We start from the raw sequence: 23,831 nt of genomic DNA, 5'->3' as shown, positions 1-23,831 counted from the left end.
CATAGTACAGCCAGCGTCACCCTTTTACGGGGACTGTCTATCGCTGTGGCGACCGGAGAAGCCAGGGGACCCCTTAAAAAGCCGCGCTGAGAGGCCACGGGGACGACCTCCTTAGCGCCCTCGGATTGGGCCCACGGACCCAGACTGGGCCCTCCCATTGGCGGGGGGCGCTGTCAGTCGTCCCCGAGCTCAGCGCACTGCTTGCTGGGAGTTGTAGGACGAGGCGCCTTGCGGGCGGCGGAGGCCTCGCTGGCGCCGACGGTCGTGCCTGCTCTGCTCTGCGGGTGTGAGCCCGCCGGCCCCCCTGCGGGCCTCCGCGGCTTGTTTTAGTTCAGGAATCCCTCGGGCCTAGCGGGCCGGCCCCGGAAGCTTCGTTTCCCGGGGCTAGAGCCCCCGAAGCCCTGGTGAGCGCTGAGCCGAGGGCGGGCCTGCGCTGGGGGAGGCCGGGCCGGGGCCCGGGGAGCCGGGGAGCCGTTGTTTCCCTCCGGGGCCGCGGCGGAGGCCTAGGGGCGGCTCCCCCAGAACCCGACGGCTCTGTGTGCCCGACGCGGGCCCGTGGGTCCCGGCGGGGGCGGGGCCGGGGCCGCCGCGGGAGAGCCGAGGATGTCCGAGGATGTCCGAGACGGCGACCGCTTTGTGGGCTCACAGGCGCGTCAGGCGGTGGCCGGTGGCCCTAGGCCCGGCCCTGAGTCTCCTCCCCGGAGCCTCCTGATGGGGCCCTGGGGGCTCTGCCACGCCTGCGGTCGGAGGCTTGGAGCTCCACGGTGTCCAGGACCGGAACACCCGAGCGCCCTCGCCTCCGAGCTACTGTTCCTAACTATCTCTGAGGCCTGATTATCTGTCTCCCTGCTCCATCTGGACCCCCGGGCAGCTGCCTCCTTGACGTCTGCATTACTCATCTCATGCCCCAGGCACAGTGCCTGCAGCCTAAGCTTACAAAAGTAGGGAAGTCTGAAACACAACACGAAATAAAATAAAACTTGACTCCAAAATACGAAGACTGTAAACATTTTTAGAAAGGAACTGTTGCCCATTTCCAAAATATAACATGTCAACGAGTCAAATGCCACTTTAACTTTTTTTTTTTTTAAAGATTTATTTATTTATGAGAGAGGGAGAGAGAGAACATACATGGACGAGCAATCAGGGAGAGGAGGCAGGAGGGAGAGAGAATCGTCAAGCAGACTCCTCACTGAGCACTGAGCCCAACAGGAGTCTCCATTCCGGGACCCTGAGATCGCTGACCCCAGCCGAAGTCAAGAGTTGGCCACCCGACTGACTAATCCCAGGACCCCGAGATCGCTGACCCCAGCCGAAGTCAAGAGTTGGCCACCCAACTGCATGATCCCAGGACCCCGAGATCGCTGACCCCAGCCAAAGTCAAGAGTTGGCCACCCAACTGCATGATCCCAGGACCCCGAGATCGCTGACCCCAGCCAAAGTCAAGAGTTGGCCACCCAACTGCATGATCCCAGGACCCCGAGATCGCTGACCCCAGCCGAAGTCAAGAGTTGGCCACCCAACTGAATGATCCCACAACCCTGAGATCATGGACCCCAGCCAAAATCAAGAGTTGAGCACCAAACTGATCCTAGGACCTTGAGAACACTGACCTCAGCTCAAGTCAGGAGTTGGCTGCCCCACTGACTGAACCCCCCAGGGACCCCCCCAAGTGCCGCTTTCATATAAAAATTACATGTGATTTCCAAAAAATAAATATGCCTACAAGGTCCTAAAATAGTCCTTACCTAGATGTCTTCAGCTTCTCCTTGTCCTCACCTACTCTGACTCGGAAATCTGCTTTCGACTCTGGTGTGCTGGAGTAAGTCACAAAAGCCATGCAGACTTGTGTTTGCTATATATTTTTGGTCTGAACTTTACCTGATGCTTGGTGATGCTCTGCTTCATCTCTTATTCATGCTCTATCACATTTCCCATGGTAGGTGTTCCAAGCTTCTCTTGTTTAAGAAGTGCTTTATAATTTACATGTGCATATTTCATGTAATCATTTAACAACTCTGTGAGGAAACAGAGTCTCAGGTCTGGTGGCCACGCCAGGGTAACACATCTGATACTTGAACTCCTGTGCTAGATGCCATGTTTAAGATTCACCTCTAACTTCCCTTTCCTTTCGTGTTGTTTTAGGCATCTAATCCCTTATATACTGAGCAGGTAACTGCCTTTAATTGAGTGAGAAAAAGCAAAGAAAAGCAACACTATCCAGAGAACTCTTTTACTTTCTACTTAAAAATCTATGATTTGTTAGTATGCCTGGGTGGCTCAGTCTGTTAGGTGCCTGTCCAACTCTTCATTTTGTTTTTTTTTTAAAGATTTTATTTATTCATGAGAGAGAGAGAGAGAGGCAGAGACACAGGCAGAGGGAGAAGCAGGCTCCATGCAGGGAGCCCGACGCAGGACTCAATCCCGGATCTCCAGGATCAGGCCCTGGGCGGAAGGCAGCACTAAACCGCTGAGCCACCCGGGCTGCACCTCGACTCTTGATTTTGACGCAGGTCGTGATTTCGGGGTTGTGAGATCAAACCCCATGTTGGGTTCTCCCTCTGCCCTCCTTCCCGCCAAAATTAAAAAATCTGTGTTTTGTCACACTTCCTCTTATGCACATCCTGACTGCCTCTCTTCTGTTCCTGAAGACCTTTGCTCTTTATTCCAACCTCTCCTGGCTCTTCAAAACCTTGCTGCCCCTACATTTTCAATTGCTTTTTTACTAGCATGTTCTTTTTACCAGGAGTTATGATCAAGTCCTAAAGGAGGAAGCAAATCCTTCCTTGACTGAACTGGCTTTCTACCTACTGACTTTTGTGACTCGCTCCTCTATTTCTCAAAAGAGTAGTCCCACTTTGTGTTCATCACCATCACCACCCATTTCTTTTCCACAGTTTTTGAACAAACTGCCAACTCCTCTTTTCCATTGAAACTTTTCTCTTGTAGGTTATAAGTGGCCAAGTCACTGGTCTTTTCTGAATATGCAATTTCTTTAGTACTCACCATAGTTATGTACTTCATCATCCTTCAGATTTGCTTCCTTCTTGACTTCTGAAATGCTCTACTCTCCTGGCCTTGGTATCTCTTGGGCTGCTTCTCCCACTCTCCTTCCTCACTTCATCCTCTTTATACCCTACCTTCTCTCTACATGCCCTCTTACACAAATAATTCCCAGATCCACACTTTCTTCCCTGAACTTTGGTCTTAACTATCTATTCTAAATCTGCATCCAAATGTGTCCCCATCATTAAGTCCCACATACCATAAACTTCACTGAACCTTTTTTCTCACTAAGCTATACTCTCTGAATTTTTCAATTTTATTCTCTCAAGGATATCATTAGTCTCCCCTCTATCCAGCTTGAAACCTTATAGTGCTCCTGGCTTCCTTTCTCTTTTTCCATATCCAGGCAGGTATCAATTTCTTTCCATCCTCACTGCCAACATCTTACTGAATAGAACTTTAGGATGATACAGGACTTTAACCTCAATGTTGTAATAGTCTCTGGATTATCCCTGCCCTCTCTTTTTATTTTTTCGGTCATTCCTACAATTTTCCCCCAATTAATTGGGAAAACATGGTACAAGGGAGTCTTTTAAAGTTTCTGTAGCTCCCCATCTCCATAGGATAAAATCTGGATTCCCTATTACACACATAAAACTGGCCTTTTAGGGATGCCTGGGTGGCTCAGCAGTGGCATGCCTGTCTTCAGCCCCAGGGTGTGATCCTGGAGTCCTGGGATCGAGTCCCACATCAGGCTCCCTGCATGGAGCCTGCTTCTTTCTCTGCCTGTATCTCTGCCTCTCTGTGTGTCTCTCATGAATGAATAAATAAAATCTTAAAAAACAAAATGAAACGAAAACAACTGGCCTTTTAGTTATCCCCTAAGCATTGCCAGACACACTTCTTTTTTGCCAGTTTTGTCTGCAGAATCCCTTATTATTTAAACCTACCCTTCCTTTGATGTCAGTCCTGCTTTACACTACCTCCTGGAAACTCGCTGTTACTTTAGGGCTTCAGGTGTGAGTTGCAATGGTTTTTTTCCTATACTTTCCTCTTTTCAGTTTGTGTTACATTGTAGTAGTGTTTTTATTATGTATGTACATATATGTATATACAGGTGCATGTATATATATAGATGCTACCCACACATGCACACACTCTGTCTCTGTATTAAGATGAGAAACCCTTAGCAACCAACCTAGTGCCTAATCAGTAGACCTATAATAAACGCTTGTTACTGATGAGGCAGGAAATGATGATGGCAAATAGAGAATAGACAGGACTACATGCAGCCAAGACTTTTGTGGTTAGTGTAGACCATAGGCGATATGGGGTGAGATCACAGGAGAGCATTAGTTAAGGATTCTCCTTTCCCAGAATCAGTTCACCGTTTTGCTCCATGCTCACATACATATTCATCTTTCTGGGGACCCTGGGGAAGCAAATAGAAGGAAGTACAGAAGTCACAGGATCACAGGAACAGTACTGATTAAAGTAATCAGGTCCATCAAGGCATCTAAAGAGCTTGAGCCCACTCTTGTATCCCAAGACAGAGAAAGTACCGGGGGGCGGGGGGCAGGAAGGATGAGAAGGCAGGTCTTGATTGGACATTTTGATTGATTAGCACTATCAGACACTGCACAAGTATATAGAAAGTGAACCAGAAAGCTATGTCAGACTTAACCTTTCGCCACCGCACCTCACTCATCATCCTTCTTGCTTGCTTCCTTCAGAGGAAAGAGAAGCCTTGTAGGATCTGTGCTCTGAAGCCTAACCTCATCTGCCTCTACCCTCTCCTCCGTTTTCATCCTTTGCTTCCTGGTGGATTTTTCTTTCAACGCATACTCGTGCTTCAGTCCCCTACTTTATGCTCCTCTCTAGCTCCTGATTTCCTTTGGCCTCTTAAAAAGAATAGTCTACATTTGCTTCTCTTAAGTCTTCTCCAGTTTTACTCCTAAACACTTGGATCTGGCTTTAGCTGTCACCACTCCTTTGAAAATTGCTTTCTCCAAAGTCTCTGATAACTTTCTACTTGTTAAATCTACTGGATACTCTTCAGGTGTTACTGAGGAGAATTTGCCATAGTTTTATTTTAAGTAAGTTCTTTGCCCATCTTGGGGCTGAAATTCACCACTTGGAGATCAAGAGTCCTATGCTCTACCAACTGAACCAGCCAATCACCCCTTCTTGTGACATTGACAAGTTTCTTCTCAAAACTTTCTCCTCCCTTGGTGCCATAACGCTATTCTTGATTTTCTTTCTACTTCTGGCCTCTCTAACCACTCTTTTTTTTCTCCCTGCAGAGCAAGACTTCTCCCACCCAGCTCTTAAACATCAGTATTTCCCAGAGTCCTCCGCCCTATTTAAAAAAAAAAAAAAAATCTTCATCCACCCTTGACTGTTGTCAGATTTGGAGGTGGTGTTTCCAGAGCATTAGCCAGAGTTTGATACGGGGGCTCTTTTTACTGTTATCATTATTACCCACATCATATCTCTGAATTTACTACCTCCCTTCCATCCCCACTATTCCTACTTTGGTTCAAGTCCTTATCATACTTCGTTTGGATTATTAACTGGTATCCTTGTTTCCAATCCATTCTCTATAGTCCTGTCAGGTATCTTTCTGAAACTCCAATTGGATCATGATCTTCAGTGGATCTTCAGGACCTTCATTTATTCATTAAATATTCTTTAAGCACCTGGAATGTGTTTTCCCTGAATGTCTTCGTGGCTTGCTACCCCCTGGAATAGTAATGAGGGTGGGGCCTTTTGACTGTGTGCCAGGCTACATCATTGTTCTAGGACAAGCAAAAATCCCTACTTTCATGGAAGTTATCTTCTATTAGGGACTAACCTTAACTCTACCTCTGCCTGCTCCTCAACCTCATTTCTTCTACTGCCCCACCCTACCTTTTCTTAAGGAGCCTGATTCCTAAGAGAGTCTTTATTGCCATCTAGTGGAAGGAGCTGCAATAAAATGCTATACTACTTAAAAGTGTGGACAGTGCAGACTTTTATTTTCCTTATTTTGAACTGAGATGGCCAAGAGAAAACTTGGTTGCAGTGCGTTATGGCTGCTTTGTATCTCATCTAGAAATTCCCTGTATCTTGAGATGTTATTAATTGTGAGATCTAACAAGTATAAATAGTTCCTCATAACTGATTTTATGTTAAGTGGTCAACTCTTCAACCTTGTGAAGGTGTAGGATGAAATGGCTAGAATGATCTGAGCTTTGGAGCTCTCCTTGTGTAACTTCTTTCAGGTCAGACTGGAACTGCATGAGACATAAGTTCCATTATTACTTAATTACCCACCCTTTCAGAAAAAATTCTCCAGTCTTCTTTAAGATATTTTAGCTCTTCTCATTTGACTCCTAGATGTTCTGCCCTGACCCTGATCATTCCAGAGTTGATGTAGTCAGGAAGCTGCACCCAATCTTAATTGGTTTGGCATAAATATAAGCTATTCTTAGACTGTACTTTATTACACACTTTATTCATCTTTCTGTGAATTCCTTTTTTTATGTTTATCAAATAATAAACCTTATTAACCTTTCTTGAAATAAATGTTTCATAAAGCACCTGATATATTAACATATTTACTAAAAAATTAATGTGGATAAATGCTTTGTGATTACATTATCTTTATATAAATTTATCTTCCACATAAAATATACATAAACTGGGTAATAATAAAAAGAAAATGGCACATTTAGTGATTGGATTTTGTATTGTATATGGTGATAATTCTTGTGATTAAAATTAGAGCAACGGTTGTGGATTGCTCATACTGGTATATTAGAGAACAGATATTAAAAGGCATGTTTTAAATGAATAAACAAACAAAAGGCAGAATCACACCTGTTACACAGAGAACAAACTGATAACCGCCAGAAGGATGGGGTTGGGGGGATAGACAACATGGGGAGTGGAAGACCCAGGCTCCAGTCATGGAATGAAAAAGTCACAGGAATAAAAGGGACAACATAGAGAACATAGCCAGTGACATCGTAATAGTGCTGTAGGGTGACAGCTAGTTGCTATACTTAACAGTGAACATAGCAGAATGGTTAAACTTGTCAAATGATTATGTTGTACAACCAAAACTAATGTGATGTATCAACTGCACAAAAAAATTAACAAAAAAAAGAAGAAAAAATAAAAGGCATGTTTTGCACTCTTTATAGTATTGCATCATAATTTAACCTGTGCTCTTTTCCCCTTAGGATTCTTTTTTTATTTGTATTTAATGAACATGTCAACTTGTAAGATTAATCATGGAAATTTTGATTAAGAAGAGACCCTTTGTCTGGAATACATTTGCCCGCGATGTCTTCATGGCGTGTTCCCTATCAGATTGGTAAGGCTTTGAAGGCAAGGACCATTGTCTGTGTATTCATGGTATCTAGATGCATGGCTGGCCCATAACTGGAGCCCAATAAATATTTATTATATGGTTATATGAGAAAATTGAGGCACAGCTAGGTAAAGACATGCTCTGAGGTCACATAAAGTTGCTGGAAGAACTGGGGCTTGAATCCATGTCTTCTGACTCCAACCCTAACACCTGGTCTCCAATCAGTACAGCTCTTAGGCCAGACACCTGGTTCCCCTGGGCGTTTTGCTTTGGAAGGACCTACTCAGTCCTCTCTCCAGTCACATCCCAACCCAGGGGACAAGGAATACTAAGAATACATAATCCTACTCTATCTCCTCCAACTTTGCCTCAGGAGTGTTCAAAGGGCAGCTGTTGGGGATGGTGGAGATTGATGGAATCTGTTGGGGTGTCCTCTATTGGGTGGAAAGAGAAAAACAATATAGCCAAATACCTGTTTTTCTCCTTTTGCTCATGACTCCTCAGGAGCCTTAGGGATGGGCCTATCTCCATAGTAAATCTACTTCTTCCTATATATTAAATGTTGTTTAAACTGACAATCGGTACCTACATAGTGCCGGACACTGTGCTGGGTATTTTTAAATGTATTTTCTCATTTAAATGTTATTGTTACTTAATAAGGCTCGGAAGTGACTTGCTTAAGGACCCACAACTAATGAGGTGCAGAGCTAAATGCATTACCAGTTTCTTCAGGAAGTGTAGACTGCATTAATGTGTGTGTGTGTGTAGACATATGTGTGTATATAGACTTTTTTATTGAGAAAATAATGTTTGATAAAAACATGTGACTAAAAGAATGTAAGTAAATCACCATGCCTTGAGTCAGAAATAACCAGTTAAGTTTCTTTTGTTAAAGATACCCACATATTTTAAAACTTACCACCAACAATTTTGAACTTTTTTATTTGGAAAATTTTAGATATATGCTATACACAGTGGAGAAAATATAATGACCCTCCAAGTATCTCTCATTCTGTGTCATTTTTATTTCAGCTATTCCTCCAACTTTCACCTTTATTATCATTTTTATTTGTTGGAGTATTTTCTTCCCCCCCGCCATTGGAGTATTTTCAATCAAATTCCAGACATCATGTCATTTTATTAAATTATATTGAGATTATATTAAGATACCTATTTGAAAATATTTAGTTATAATGATGGAAAATATTTTGACTTTTCATGTAGAAGTCTTTTTGTTTTTGTTTTCGTTTTTATTTTTGTTTGCATTTATTCTATGCAGAATTTACTCCCGGGCCATAAGTTTTTGTTTCTTCAATTTCTTCTGGGATATCTTTTTCTTCTGTGCAACCTCCTCTTCTGGTTTAGGAACAATCTGCTCTTTTTCAGTAAGAATCATCTCAGTGTGGCAGGGAGAGCTCATGTATGGATTAATCCGGCCATGAGTCCTGTAGGTTCTACATCGCATCTTGGGGGCTTTATTCACCTGGATGTGCTCAGTGACTAGAGAATCTACATCTAAACCCTTAAGTTCAGCATTACTCTCTGCATTTTTAAGCATGTGCAGTAAAAATTCAGCACTCTTCTTGGGCCACCGACCCTGTGTCCAGCCCCACTGTTTGGCCTGTGTACACCTACCAACTCCACCATTGTAGCGACAGAATGGCACACACTGCTTCTGCAAAGTGACATCTTTCAGATACTTGGTGGCTTTTCGAATATGCATACCCTTGATGGCCAGGGCAGTTTCATGTGTGTTCTTAAAGTGAACACGAAGATTTGAACCTCTCGACTTGCGTGATTTTGTAGGGTTTTCTGGGTCCAGCGAGTAGTGAACCATCACCGGAGGTCACCTCAGGCCGCTCGGGGGAAGAGCTCATGTAGAAGTCTTAATTTTAAAAATACGATATATAGTTAAATACATATTTTATTTGTTTTATAAAATTTTATTTATTTGTTCATGAGAGACACACAGAGAGAGGCAGAGACATAGGCAGAGGGAGAAGCAGGCTCCCATCAAGGAGCCGGCTGGGGGACTCAATCCCAGGACCCTGGGATCATGCCCTGAGCCAAAGGCAGACACTGAACGAGCCACCCAGGTGTTCCCCAATTTTATTTGTTTTATTTTAAAATTCCTTCCTTCATTTCAAAGAAAACTCAGATGGGAGCTGGGCATTTAATAATGATTTCTGTGACTATAAGTAAAATGTATATGTATGCAGCCTGTGTCATATCATGCTGTTTTCTTCTCAGGATTCTGTGGGACTGCATGGGCCACTCTCTGGGTTTTTTTCCTTTTCCCTTCCTTTGCAAGAGCTCTTCAAAATGGCAAGCAAATAAATGCCTTTTTTTTTTTTTTCACTTCTCTGAATGATAGAACCTGAAAATGATGAATATAAAAGGACAGACTGTGATTTAATGTAGTGCCTTTTCTAATTCAAATGACAGCTAACTTTTCTGAGCTGAAGTCCACCCGCATCTTGGTAATAGCCTTTACAGCATGAGTAGATTATAATATATCATGGCTTATAGAGAAGTCTATACATTAGTTCCAGAAATGTGGCTAGGAAATATAAATAATTAATGTTCCTAGTTGCATGGAAGTATATATAATCCCCAACAACTGAGGCAAAGCCGAGTTATTTATTTCTATATTGACAGCAACTCTTTTTTTCTTAAGTACCTATTTTCTAGGTAGCATTTAAATCTGCACTGCATCTTAATAAATTCTTCATATTTTTTTTTGTAGACTGTGCAGGATGTGAAAGCTTTTTCTCCTTTTATTAATGAGGAGTACATGGTGTTTTCAGGAAACTCTGGTGTGATAAATCCCTTATATTATTCAGTGCCTCTCTTTTAGACAGAGTCCCATCAGGAAAATCTCTGGAGTGATAGTATCTGGAGGACTGAGCTGGAGAAGGGGCTTGTAGGGAGGATGCTCCTAAGTATCTTTATGAGAGGAGCTGAGAGGTAGCAATTGAAGTGGAAAGAGGATTCAGAGGCTTGATTGGAACCTGCATTTGCATAGCAAAAACATTTTCCTTGTATAAATATCCAGTGTGGCTGGACTGCTGTAGACTTGGACTATCCAACATGTGGCTTTTGAGCACTTGAAATGTGGTTAATTCACATTAGAAATGGTCTAAGTGTAAAATACATGCAGGTTTTTAAAAGATTTGTAATGAAAAAAGGAATGTAGAATATCTCAATAATGTCTTACACAAATTGCATGTTGAAATGATAGAGATTATAAATATATATATATACATATATATATTTTAAAATATAGACTTTATTTTTTAGAGTAGTTTTAGATTCACATCAAAATTGAGCAGAAAGTACAGAGAATTCTCATATATCCCCTCTCCTCCACACAACACACAGCTTCCTTGCCATCAATGTCCTGCATCAGGGTATTACATTTGGTATAACTGAACCAATATTGACACATTTTTTTATAGATTTATTTTTTATTGGTGTTCAATTTGTCAACATATAGAATAACACCCAGTGCTCATCCTGTCAAGTGCCCACCTCAGTGCCCATCACCCAGTCACCCCCACCCCCTGCCCACCTCCCCTTCCACCACCCCTAGTTCGTTTCCCAGAGTTAGGAATATTGACACATTTTTATCATCAAAGTCCATAGTTTTTATCAAGGGTCACTCTTGGTGTTGTACATTCTATAGGTTTTGACAAATGTATAATGACATGTATCTGCCATTATAGTATCACACAGAGTAGTTTCACTACCCTAAAAATCCCTGGTGCTTCACTTATTCACCTCTTTTTCTCAAACTCCTGGCAACCCCTGATTTTTTTACTGTCTATCATCTTGTCCTTTCCAGAGTGTCATATTGTTGGAATCATACAGAAGCCTTTTCAGATTGGCTTCTTTCACTTAATAATAGACATTTAAGCTTCCTTCACATCTTTTCATGGCTTGATAGCTTATTTCTTTTTTACACTGGATACTATTCCAATATGTGAATCTACTATAATTTATCTTTTTTTTTAAAAAGATTTTATTTATTTATTCATGATAGTCACACACAGAGAGAGAGAGGCAGAGACACAGGCAGAGGGAGAAGCAGGCTCCATGCAGGGAGCCTGACGTGGGACTCGATCCTGGGTCTCCAGGACCGCTGCACCACCCAGGGATCCCTTATTTATCTTTTTAAAAGTGATAATATTTTAATAAAAATATATTAATAAAATCTATTATTAAAATTTTTACTTGCTCATTTTTAACCTTTGTAATATGGCTTCTAAAATGAAATTGTATACACTGCTTACATTAAATTTCTACTGAACAGCGCTGCTTAGACTTTGGTAAAATGATGTTGTTGGTAGTTTATCTACAAAACCATCTTCTCATTCCAACACCTGCCTAAATTTTGCTGCCTACTACAAAGAGCATTCTCCTTCTCTAGGACTTGTCTGCTTTGGATTGGTTCCTTTCTGTTGCCCCCAAACTACTTGGGATTACCATTGTCCTGTCCCTACCTTTCCCAAAAGAGACTTATGTTATTTAATTCATTGTGTCAGGAAGGTGACAATTGATGAATTAAGTCCTTGAACACTGTACTAGGTTATCTGGAGCATATTAGTTATGGTGTCTTTGGCCAAGTGGCTTACAATAAAAAGTTTTTTGAGGAAGATCTGACACAAAGCCTTAGGAATTAACTTTTTTTTTTGTCAGAAATCTTTGAATTTATTTTACTTTACACATATATAAGTGACTCATTTGTTAAAATTGCCTCTAAAAGCTAATTGGAATGAGAATCCGTTGTATTATAATCTGATTTATTCCTCTTTATGTTAGATCTGTTTATCTCATACATTGTCAGTGGGAGTGATATTGCCTGCAAGTGGGCAAAAATTTGTTCTGGGGTATTGAAAAATCTTACTCTTTTTTGTTTTTTAAAAGGTTTATTTATTTATTTGAGAGAGAGAGAGAGAGGAGGAGGAGGAGAGTTAGAGGGAGAGAAAGAATCTCACGAATCTCAAGCAGACCACCACTAAGCACAGAGCCTGATACAGATCTAGATCCAGCAACCCTGAGATCATGACCTGAGCCAAAACCAAGAGTCATTTAACCAACTGAGCCATTCAGGTGCCCCCAAATTTTACTCTTTTAAAGTATAAAGCATATATATTACTTATACATAACATATACAGTGCATATGTATATATAATACACACATTACAAAGCCAAGTATATAATATACCTGCATAGTAAAGTTCCCTGAAGAGACAATTAGAAAAAAAATCTGAAAATGTTCCTTAGGGGGTTGGTTATGAAACATCTTGAGAAATACTGGTTCATCTGGACTAGAAATCCCTGCAGCTTGCACATTACAGCAGAATGTTTTTATGATCAGTTAATTTCAAAGTTTCCCAAGTAGGGAGAGGAGGAAATAATAGGGGAAAGCATAGAAAGATTTACAGTTACAAATTGGGGGAGAGAGAGCATCTGAAGAGTGTTAGAAATCTCTATCACCAACTGATCACCAATTATTAACATTTTGCATTCATTCATTCATTCATTCATTCATTCATCTTTCTATCTCTCCCTCTCCCCACCAATCCTCCCCATCAATCCCTAGATTATTTAGGTGAAAGTATATAGATATTCATTGCACTATTTTTTCAAGTGTTTTCTATGTGCGAACATTTTCAAAATAAAAGTCTGAGTAAAATGCCATCTTTCCCTTTACCCACTCCTATACCCTGATTCTACATTGGGACCTGTTGAATTACAATGTCTTGGTGACATGTTTTCTGTCACCTTTGATTTTTTGCATATATTGCACCCTCTGCCTGGACATATACTCAGCCTTTGCCTGGATAACTCCCAGAAGTGGGGCACCCAAGTGGCTCAGTAGTAGAGCGTCTGCCTTTGGCTCAGGTCATGATCCCAGGGTCCTGGGATTGAGTCCCACATCAGGCTCCCCGCAGGGAATCTGCTTCTCCCTCTGCCTAGGTCTCTGTGTCTCTCATGAATAAATAAATAAAATCTTAAAAAAAAAAAAAAAAACTCCCAGAAGTCTTTTAAGGCTTTACTTCCTCCAGGAAGCTTTTCATGACCACTCAGCCCTACTTAAATCTAGGTTAATAGTCCTGCATATATTCCCTTTATTGTGATTGTCCTTAGTATTGCCCTTGTCATGTAGTATTATACTTGGACATTGAACTTGTCTGTCTTCACTGGACTGTGAGTTCCATATAGGCAAGGAATATGACTACTTTTATTCATCTTTTTTTTTTCCTTGCAGTTACCACAGGGCCTCCACAATATTTATTAAATAAAGCAACAATTAATTTTTCAATGAGATGCGTACTTGTTTTATAGAATTCTATTTACAAGGGAAAACAAGAAAAATTAGGGAAAACACTGATGTTTTATTTAGCCTGTAAAGCTTTACTGCTGATAACAGTATAATATCAGGTTAGACTTTTATAAATATTAAAAGTAGCTCCCGGATCCCTATCATTACCCCTGTAAAACTCTTGGTGAGATGTCCCTGACAATTCCAGGAAAAATTGTTTCTCAGCTCCAAGAGAGCTCTGTTTCTGCTTCTATATTATAGCATTCTGGAGGGTGGAGTGGGGAGATACAAAGATAGGAAGTAAGGGTGTTGTTTCCTAAGGAATTTGGAGTTTAGTGAGAGATACAGACTTAGGAATGATACTAATAGTTTTTCCTTACATTTATGTCATTTTAAAAAATTTTTTATTTATTTATGATAGGCACACAGTGAGAGAGAGAGGCAGAGACACAGGCAGAGGGAGAAGCAGGCTCCATGCACCGGGAGCCGGATGTGGGATTCGATCCCGGGTCTCCAGGATCGCGCCCTGGGCCAAAGGCAGGCGCCAAACCGCTGCGCCACCCAGGGATCCCATTTATGTCATTTTAAAATAGTTTATACCATGTAATTTCACATAGTTTATTCCTCACAAAAGCCCTGGAAAGTAGGTATTATTAGCCTCATGTTGAGGATGTTGTTAGTAAGACCTAGCGTGTGCTATAATGGTAAGAGATTCTCTTGTTTATTTCTTAGGCACTTCCCCCATATTTGGGGTCCAAAGATGTTAATGGCTAGCACCTTACCATTACCCTTTCTTTTGTATAAAATTGTGTAGATACAACCAGGCTCCAACGTCACCCTTCACCATTAGGAGCTACTCCCTAATGAATGATATATACCATATTGAAAAGTCCTCATGTGGAATGCATGAGATTAGGTAAGGTCAATTGTATTTATTTTTCTTGTTTTTTTTTATTTTTTAAAATCTTTACTTTTAGGTTTATTTATTTTAGTAATCTCTAAACCCAACATGGGGACAGAACTCACGACCCTGAGATCAAGTGCTCTTCCAACTGATCCAGCCAGACACCCAGGTCAATTGTTTTTCTAACTTAGCACATCTTTAGATGTATCATTCTATAAATTTACCCAAGACAAAGGCTATGATTGCAACTATATGAAATATATATGTAGTGGGAAGAGACTGGAAGCGTATGTACAGGCATGGTAGTCATTATCAGGGTGGTAGATTTAGGAGTAATTTTTTTCTCTATACATTAAAATTTGCCTATAATTTTTAGAGTATGTATATACTCAAGTTCTTTTGTATAATTAAGGAATGCTAAAGGTTACCTGTCTTTAATCCTAAAAGATTCTTGGCTATTTTTTTTAAAGATTTTATTTATTTATTCATGAGAGACACAGAGAGGCAGAGACACAGGCAGAGGGAGAGGCAGGCTCCATGCCTGATGTGAGACTTGATCCCAGGTCTCCAGGATTAGGTCCTGGGCCGAAGGCAGCACTAAACCGCTGAGCCCCCAGGGCTGCCTGATTCTTGGCTAATTTAACCCACCAGTTCAGTAGCCATTTTCCTTCTGTCTTCCCATCTCCCATCAAGAACATCTTCCCATCTCCTTTCCAGAAAATGCATAAAACTCTGCCAAAATCATTGAATCAAACCACAGCATCATGCCACATTGACTGGGAAAGACTTGCTCCTCTGTTTCTCAGCTCTGTCATTCTTCTGTTGTGAATTGGACCTAAGGAATTATTGCTTTTTCCCTCCTGAACCAAATTGCTTTATTCAGGAGAGATCAAACTTGTATTCCTATCCACCATGTCTCAAAAAGGATGGTTCTCAGATCAAAAATCAAAATGAAACTGGAAGCAGAAAGATTAGTTTAGAGGCTAGGCAATTCACTTCGGAGGAGATACTGAACTAAGGAACTATAAGGATAAAGAGCAGTGGAACAATAAGGATATAGATGCATTTTGGCAGTATAGTTGATAAAAAGCAATGACCAATTAATTAGGACTTAGGGTTGAAAGCTTTCAAAAACTGAAAGCTCTAACTTGGATGACTTAAGTAGGTAGTATTACTTAACAAAAATGAGCTTGTTTTGGACATGTTTAGAATGAGATAGCTTTAGATGGAGGTGCCTGGTCCATGTTGGGACATGTCTGGATTGGGAGAGAGTGATAAAAGTTGGAGATAAAAATTTGAGAATTAGATGTTTTCTTTGTTTGGTAACTACCAAAAATATATGCAATCTTTGGGCTAAAGTGACCCTCTTCCCTTGGTGTAAATTAATTTTTATTTGCTCTACAATATATGTTTGAAACATTTTTATTGTTTTCATAGTGTTAATGTTAGCATTTTTAAAAAAAATATTTTATTTGTGAGAGAGAGAGCACAAGCAGAGAGAGGGGCAAAGGCAGAAACAGGCTCTCTACTGAGCAGGGAGCCCAGGGCAAGGCTTGATCCCAGGACTCTACAATCATGACCTGAGCCGAAGGCAGACACTTAAGGGACTGAGCCACCCAGGTGGCCCTAATGATAGCATTTGGATTGCCATTTGTCCAGGGAGCAACTGAGCACATGAAGCAGAGAGGAAGGTCAAAGGAAAAGATTCATCACTTAGTGAACTCAGAGAGCTCTGAGGATGAGAAACTGTTGGTGGTCTTCAGATGACAAAAAGGAATGTAGAGGTCCCACCTTCACAGCCCTTCTGGCACGGTCACTCCAGAGGGTTTTCTTGAGTTTTTTGTTTGTTGTTTGTTTTTAAAATCACGATTTAGGCCCTACTGCAAAAAACAAGAGTCGTGCAGAATCCTGGCTCACCCTGCATGTGTGGCCACACCTATGTCAGAGCACTTAAAGAAAATCAGTCATAGGGACACCTGGGTGGCTCAGTGGTTGAGCATCTGCCTTTGGCCCAGGGCATGATCCTGGGGTTCAGGATCAAGTTCTGCATCGGGATCCTTGAGGGGAGCCGGCTTCTCCCTCTGCCTATGTCTCTGCCTCTCTCTCTCTCTCTGTGTCTCTCATGAATAAATAAAATCTTTAAAAAAATCATATTTTGTCCTGCCATTTCAGCTGACCAGCAGTCCAATGACATTTATATGCAGTGAGGATTGCCCTGCCTACAGTGGCTGCTCCATATTCCTTTTCCCTGACTAAGCAGGTGTGCATCTGGAGGGCCTGAAAGCCGTTGGGTAGAAAATGACCTAATACTAGCTTCTGAGGGGTACCTGGATGGCACAGCTGGTTAAGCGGCTGACTCTTGGTTTTGGCTCAGGTCTTGATCTCATGGTCATGAGATCGAGCCCCATGTTAGCTGTGCACTCTGCATGGAGTCTGCTTAACACTCTCTCTCCCTTTGCCCCCTGCCCATGCCTGATCTCTCTCTCTCTCTCTCAAGTAAATAAATAAATAAATTCATCTTAAAAAAAAATACTAGCTCCTGAGCTTTGGGTGATCCCCTTTTAACCAGACCATTTCCTCAATTGGGGGCTTCTCTAGCATTATACGTTGTGCCCAAGATTGCGAATCCGAGAAACCACGGAGGAGCCGACACCGATGCAAGCGCACGAGGGTTTATAGCAAGCTCAAGCTTGGGTCCAAGTATACCCGACACAGTGGAGTAGAGACTTGGACCCCGAAGTGGGTTACAGCTGGGTTTTTTATAAGCTGGTCTAGGGGATTTTCAGAAGGGGTGCAGGAATTTCTCAAGTTCTGTTTACATTCTGATATGGGGCTTTCAAAGGCATTGAGCTCTGTTCTCATTCTAATATGGGACTTTCTACCATGGGCATGGGCTCTGTTGTCTTTCTGATATGGTATTCCCTGCCGAGGACATTCTGCAGTTTTTCCTGTAAAGTTCAGCTCTTATTCACAGGGGCCTAAGATGGCTGTACTTGTGCTAATGCTAAACTTTAGGTGGAATGGCCTTAATTTTTCTCAGGCTCCACATTATGGTTACCTACTTTTCTTTTTCCACAAATACATAGAGCATGGTTGGGTTTAGGGAGGGTCACTTTCCACTGTAGTGGGATTGGGTGGCTACTCTCTACTTGAACACTTGGCCCTATTGGGCCTAGTTAATCAGGCCACTCTTAAAAGGGTGCAGAGGCTTGCCCTGCTCCTTCAAATCCGCTTGGAATGTTTTCCCCAAATAAGCCCTGTTTTACATTAACATTATGTAGCACTGGGGGTAAGTGTGTTTGTGTCCCTTTTGCATGATTTTGACCAATGCACAGACGTTTTTCATCTTCAAGGACTGCAAAAGGATTTTAGTGAAAAGGAAAGAAAAGAAGGAAAAAAACTATTTTCTATCCCAAGAGCCCTAGGACAGAAAAGATTGTGATCTCCCTCTAGCCCCTGGACAGCTCAGTACCCAGCAATTTAGTTTAGTCTCATGCAGCCAAACTGCCACTATCACTCAATTCTCCCCCTTTGAAGATTGGACCCACACTGGTTTTATTTTTCATCTTTTCATGCTCTACGGTCTTTTGTAACATTTAAAATAGTAACCTATGGTTTGGGGAGGCCATTAGCCAATTCAGTTCTCTTAGCAGCATCTACCTGCTGAGCCATTGTGCTCTAGTCTTCAAGTATCCTCTGACCTGGTTGGGATCGGTAGCTATTTGGACAAGGCTTTCTGTTATGTCCCAGCTGTTCAGGCATTAGACATCTATTCTTGGTAAGAAAAGAGGAAAAAGCAAAGTTGTTCCTATGTTTCTTTGTTATGGTTGCATCAATCTTCATTTGCTTTGCCCAACACATGTACTTAAGAATAACACATTTTTATTAGTTCTTTTATATATGCCAATGTTATTGTGTGAATTGTATCCCCTCCAAACTCATAAATTGAAGTCCTTATGCCCAGTATACCTCAGGATGTGACTCTTTGGGGATAGGGCCTTTGAAGAGGTAGTCAAGGTTCAACGAAGTCACATGGATGGGCCCTAACCCAATATGACCGGTCCTTATAAAAAGAGGGAGAGACACCAGGGATGCATGTGTACTGAGAAAAGGCTAGTAAGGACACAGTGAGAAGGTGCCTTCTGCAAGCCAAGAAGATAGGCCTCAGGAGAAATGAAACCTGCTGGTGCTCTGATCTTAGATTACTAGTTCTTGGAACTTTTGTTGTTTAAGCCACCCAATCTATGAAATTTTGTTATGGCAGTTTTCTAGCAAACTAATACAGCCAGGCAATGTAGTGACTGCTTTTTATGAATTCTGTCTTTAATAGTTGTAGCTACCAAATGAGGTAGGTCCTGTTGAGACAGGGACTCCCAATATAATTTTTGCCCAGAGCAGGAACTCTGTTCAGAGTATGCTCAGGCCTAACCCTAAATGTAGGTAAGTAAATAGGGTACATTGGCTCATAAATGGGTAAGGTGGGGAGAGGGATTAAATGGAGCTGAGCATTTTTCCAATAGGTGTGTCTACCCTGATTGTCCTTCCTCCTTGCTCACCACATTAAGGGAGAGTGGTAACAGGGCAAAGTCTTACAAGGGTTTATTTTTTGAACTGCTAAGTCCCTTCGTTTTTTTTTTTTTTTTTTTAAGATTTTATTTATTTATTCATGAGAGACACACACAGAGAGAGAGAGGCAGAGACACAGGCAGAGGGAGAAGCAGACTCCACGCAGGGAGCCTGATGTGGGACTCCATCCAGGGACTCCAGCATCACGCCCTAGGCCGAAGACAGGCGCCAAACTGTCGTGCCACCCTGGGATCCCTGATAAGTCCCTTCTGATCATTCATTATTCATTTCTAATTTTCCCCTCTGTTTTGGTCTCTTTCTTATCTATCTCTATGGAGTAGCTGAGAAAAATGGATTTGCATATAACTATTCTTTTTTCCTTTCCTATATAGACTTGTTAAAATGGTAAGTCTCAAGGTTATTGAAAGTTCAGGAACAGACACGGTATATATGGGAACATGCAATGTAATATTTTAAAAAGTTAGTGGAGGTAAGGATTAATTAATAACTAGTATTAGAGAATAATTTGAAAAAAACAGTAGTTAACTCTCTTATCTCACAGATTATGCCAAAAATTAAGATGGAGTAAAGATTTAAATGTTAAAAAAAGGGGGCACTGGGTGGCTCAGTTGGTTAGGTGTCTGCCTTCCATTCAGGTCATGATCTCAGGGTCCTGAGGTCCTGAGATTGAGCCCCACCCTAGGCTCCCTGCTTGACAGGGAGTCTGCTTCTCCTCCCTCTGCCTCTGTGTGCTCTCTCTTGCCCTCACTCTTACCCTCTCTCAAATAAATAAATAAAATCTTTTTAAAAATGTTAAAAAGAAACATGGAAGTGGGACACCTGGGTGGCTCAGCAGTTGAGTGTCTGCCTTCAGCTCAGGGTGTGATCCCAAGGCTTTAGGATCGAGTTTCACATCGGGCTCCCTGTGGGGAGCCTGCTTCTCCCTCTGCCTATGTCTCTGCTTCTCTCTCTCTCTGTGTCTCTCATGAATAAATAAATAGAATCTTTAAAAAAAAAAAAAAGAAACATGGAGTATTATAATGTAAAGATGAATATTTTAACATAACCAGGGGTGCAGAAGTTATATCTAAACATACATAAAGAGAAGTACTAAAAAAACCCACAAAAGTAGAAAAACTGATAGATTTGATTACATAAGAGCAGTACAGTTGGTCATGGCAGAGGAGATAGGACCATGTGTGATCCAGTGGATTCAAGGAAGAATATACAATAATTAAATGTGTTCTTTCCAGGTGTACTTGAGGCTGAACAAGGATGAATGTATAAACTGGTCTCAGAAGACATTTCGGATCAACTGGAAAAGCCTTCACCTCAGCAGATTACAGCCTTCTTCTGATGTCTTAGAGGTAGTCCTGGAAGGACTGTTGGCAACATCACAAGTGGTGTTGCCAGAGCCAGTTAGAAGAGGCTCGCAATTCCACTACCAGCCCCTCTGTGACCCAGGGAAGTGCCATGATGGGAAATGGCCCCAAGTGTAACCAAGGCAGCATTTCAGTCTCCTTCCGGGGAGAAGAGCTGTCCTCATAGAGATCTAAAAAATCTGCATGAGCAATGAAGCTGAAAGGTCCCAATGACTCCTCATATTTTAATACGTACCATAACATGATGGCCAATATTTATATAATGTTTTAAATCTCCGATAGTACTTTTACACATGGCCAGACTCTTTCAGAAATAGTATGGGTTGTGATGGTAGAGTTGAGTTTGAATTCTGGTTCAGCCTGTTGGCTGTGTGATCTTAAGCAAGTTACTTAACCTCTCAGGACCTGTTTTCTCCTCTGTAAAATGGTGATGGTGATGGTGATGGTGATGGTGATGGTGATGGTGATGGGTCAAGGGGATACCCTCCATATAGGATAAGGCTTGAATGAGAAAAATACCTACCAGGACATTTGATACTTGATTTCCTTTCCTTCTCTGAAGGTAGCTATTTGTATTGGTTGACCTCAAACTTCCACAAAATAGTCCTGTGTTTGTAAGGGTAACCTATTCTCTTCAAGTATGTCTCATGTCACACAGTGATTCTTAACTGTTGCAATGGAGGTGGAAGTAGTGATGTCTGTACTGTTAAAAAGCCTCTGTACCCCTACCCCCAGACTTCCTGCTGAGAATCACTGGTCTACATTTTGGCATTCCAAGTATTTCGCAGTAGTTTAATATTTTTGTTCAAAATGTTCACTCATGGCTTTATTTTTACAAAGTAAGGACTTGCCTTCATGGGTGGGCAATACAGTAAGCTAATGAAAAAGGTAGTCCATAAATTACCTTCTCATGTGTAGCTAGATGCCAGGAAGCATTTTTTTCTTGGGCAGTGGTAGGTGGGGCAGTTAGTGGAAAGAAGGGTGGAAACACAGCAAGTACTCAGGGCCTAGAGGAGAGTTGAGGCCATGTGGGAGGAAAAAGAGAGGGGAGAGGAAATTGAAGACAATTATCATTTTTCTCACAGATCCTCATTTAGCAGGCTCTGACTCGGCTTTTTCTGGGGCACCACTGCCTCTCATTAGAAACTACTGTCTGTATGCTATAGCCCTGTCATGCTTCTGGTCTCACCTACCCTAGGTGTGAGGCCTGGACCCACCACTGGTGTCTTTTATGGCTACCTGAACCAACTCATCAAAGTCATATTAGGTACCATAAGGACCTGGAATTGTATCCATCAAAACCTAAATCATTCTCCCTAGAATGACACATGAATAGTTACAAATAACTGTTTGCTTAACTGCAAATATAGAGGGCAAAGAGAAGGGAAATGCTCTCATTCTGCTATGAACTGCTCACAGGCTAGATTAACTGAGCATCGCTTTTGGCTTGTTCTAAAAAAGGGATATAGGACCAAGGCATTCATAATGTTCTTACTTGAAATGTTTAGAGTTTTGGGTAAGGGACCTTATAATTGAAAATGCTAAGGGTACGCCTTAGACCAGATGGTTAGATTGGAACTGAAGAGATAAGATAATGCTGAAGGTCAAGTTATGACTTTGAGAAGACACAGACATATCATTTTCAGGGGGAGCCGTACCTTTCAGTAGACACAGGTGCTCCTGTAGTGATAAGTGCAGAGCCCCCTTCTAGACTGCAATTACCTGCTTTGTCCCAGCAAACACCATCAGGGAACGAGGCTTCCTGGGTGTATCTGCTTGACCCTCTTCTAAGAGCAGACTTCCAAGGACTGTCTGCCTGGACCCTCATCTTTATTTTGTCATCATCTTCAAGAGAGTACAAGCATACAGCAGTGAAAACCAATAGATAAAACAGAGTGTGATTTTGTGCTAAATTGCACGTATAGACCAAAGACAAGAGTAAAATCATGTTGTGTAGAACTGCTCAGAAACAGCTTCATGGGGAAAGCATTTTTGCTGAGGGTAGGTAGAATTTAAAGAAAGACAGGAGAGAGCAGGCATAGCTTATGCTCTGTTTTTGTGACAGTTAATTCTCACTCATGGCTTTCATACTGAGACTCCTGGAGATGACTGACATGAAAGAGGCCATAAGACCAAGTCAGAAGGAGCGGGAGCTCAGGCACATAGGAAGACATCTGAATTAGGGCAGCCAGTTGGAAGCGTGGAGGCTTCCCCAGCCAGAGGGAGATTGGGAATTATGCTTCCTCAATAGACCTGAAGCATACCACATATGCCATCAAGCGGAAGCTTTATTATGCAATAATGCACCCTGTAAACCCTTTCCCCCAATTAATAATGCACAGCATGAGGTCACTATACACTATGCATTTAATCTTCAAATGACGGGTATAGTTGGGAGCTGATGCCTCACCTTGAAGTTTGATGTGTTCAGTCAAATATGTTAATACTTCTGAAATGTTTTAGCCTTTGGCATCCAAATTTGAGCTTCCCCACATGTTTGTGGTGTGCATCACATTCTGGTTCTTGTGTTCAGCTGATATGATTATGTCTGTTGTCTTAACGCATCTGCCATGCGCTCATGGACAAAGCCAAAGAATTAACCTGGGTTGGGAGTGTTTCTTCTCTTACCGTTTGCTTTTTCAATTTGGTTCAGCATTGGTCTCTTCTTGCAAAAAGCCGATTGGAACCAGATTGGAAAACCAAATTTTCCAGATTGGAACCAAGCTGAAAATATAGCAGGGAAGAGTTGTTCTGGAAGTCCCTTGAGAATTTGCCCTTTGGCAACTAAATTTATATAAATATTATCCCTCTTCCAACTATCAGTGCAGTTTTTGGCAAGTCACATACCCTGAGGGCAGACAATTATATACACTTCACCCTGGGCCTCTGGGTCTTCATCTGAAAAGTGAAAGGACTAGGAAAGATGATTTTGAGGTCCTCCACCTCTAAGATGTGAGAAGTTGATAGTTAATAGTAAAAATCAGATTTTTTGACACTAGAACAATGGGTTTGTCCAGCTTTTTTGTATTCTCCCAAATTTAACTGCCTCAAGCCACTAAGACCTTTCCCAGATGAACATGTTGCAGGCTGGGAAAGTCTATGGAGTTTCCTTAAAAAACTAGGCTCAGCCACTTGGCCCATACTCATAGGCTCCTATTCATTTATCTCTTCATTCAACAAACATTTATTGAAGGCCTGTTATGTGCTAATTTTTAGAACTTGATCCATGGCTTTTTATCCATCTTCCCTTATGTTCACTTCCTTTGACAAACCAGGCAGACAACAGTA

At 41.7% G+C, this 23,831-nt stretch overlaps 1 long non-coding RNA gene across 1 annotated transcript; it reads left to right on the top strand.

Moving 5' to 3' along the window:
- Positions 1–1,265: 1,265 nt before the first annotated feature.
- Positions 1,266–21,321, top strand: LOC140599973 (uncharacterized). Its single transcript, XR_012003061.1, has 3 exons — positions 1,266–1,939; positions 7,233–7,366; positions 20,415–21,321. It is a non-coding gene; the product is annotated as an uncharacterized lncRNA (long non-coding RNA).
- Positions 21,322–23,831: the final 2,510 nt, after the last annotated feature.

This window comes from Vulpes vulpes, chromosome 8, assembly GCF_048418805.1.
Source record: "Vulpes vulpes isolate BD-2025 chromosome 8, VulVul3, whole genome shotgun sequence".
Taxonomy (NCBI): domain Eukaryota; kingdom Metazoa; phylum Chordata; class Mammalia; order Carnivora; family Canidae; genus Vulpes; species Vulpes vulpes.
The sequence above is the reverse complement of the archived record's forward strand: the minus strand, read 5'-3'. Positions and strand labels throughout refer to the sequence as shown.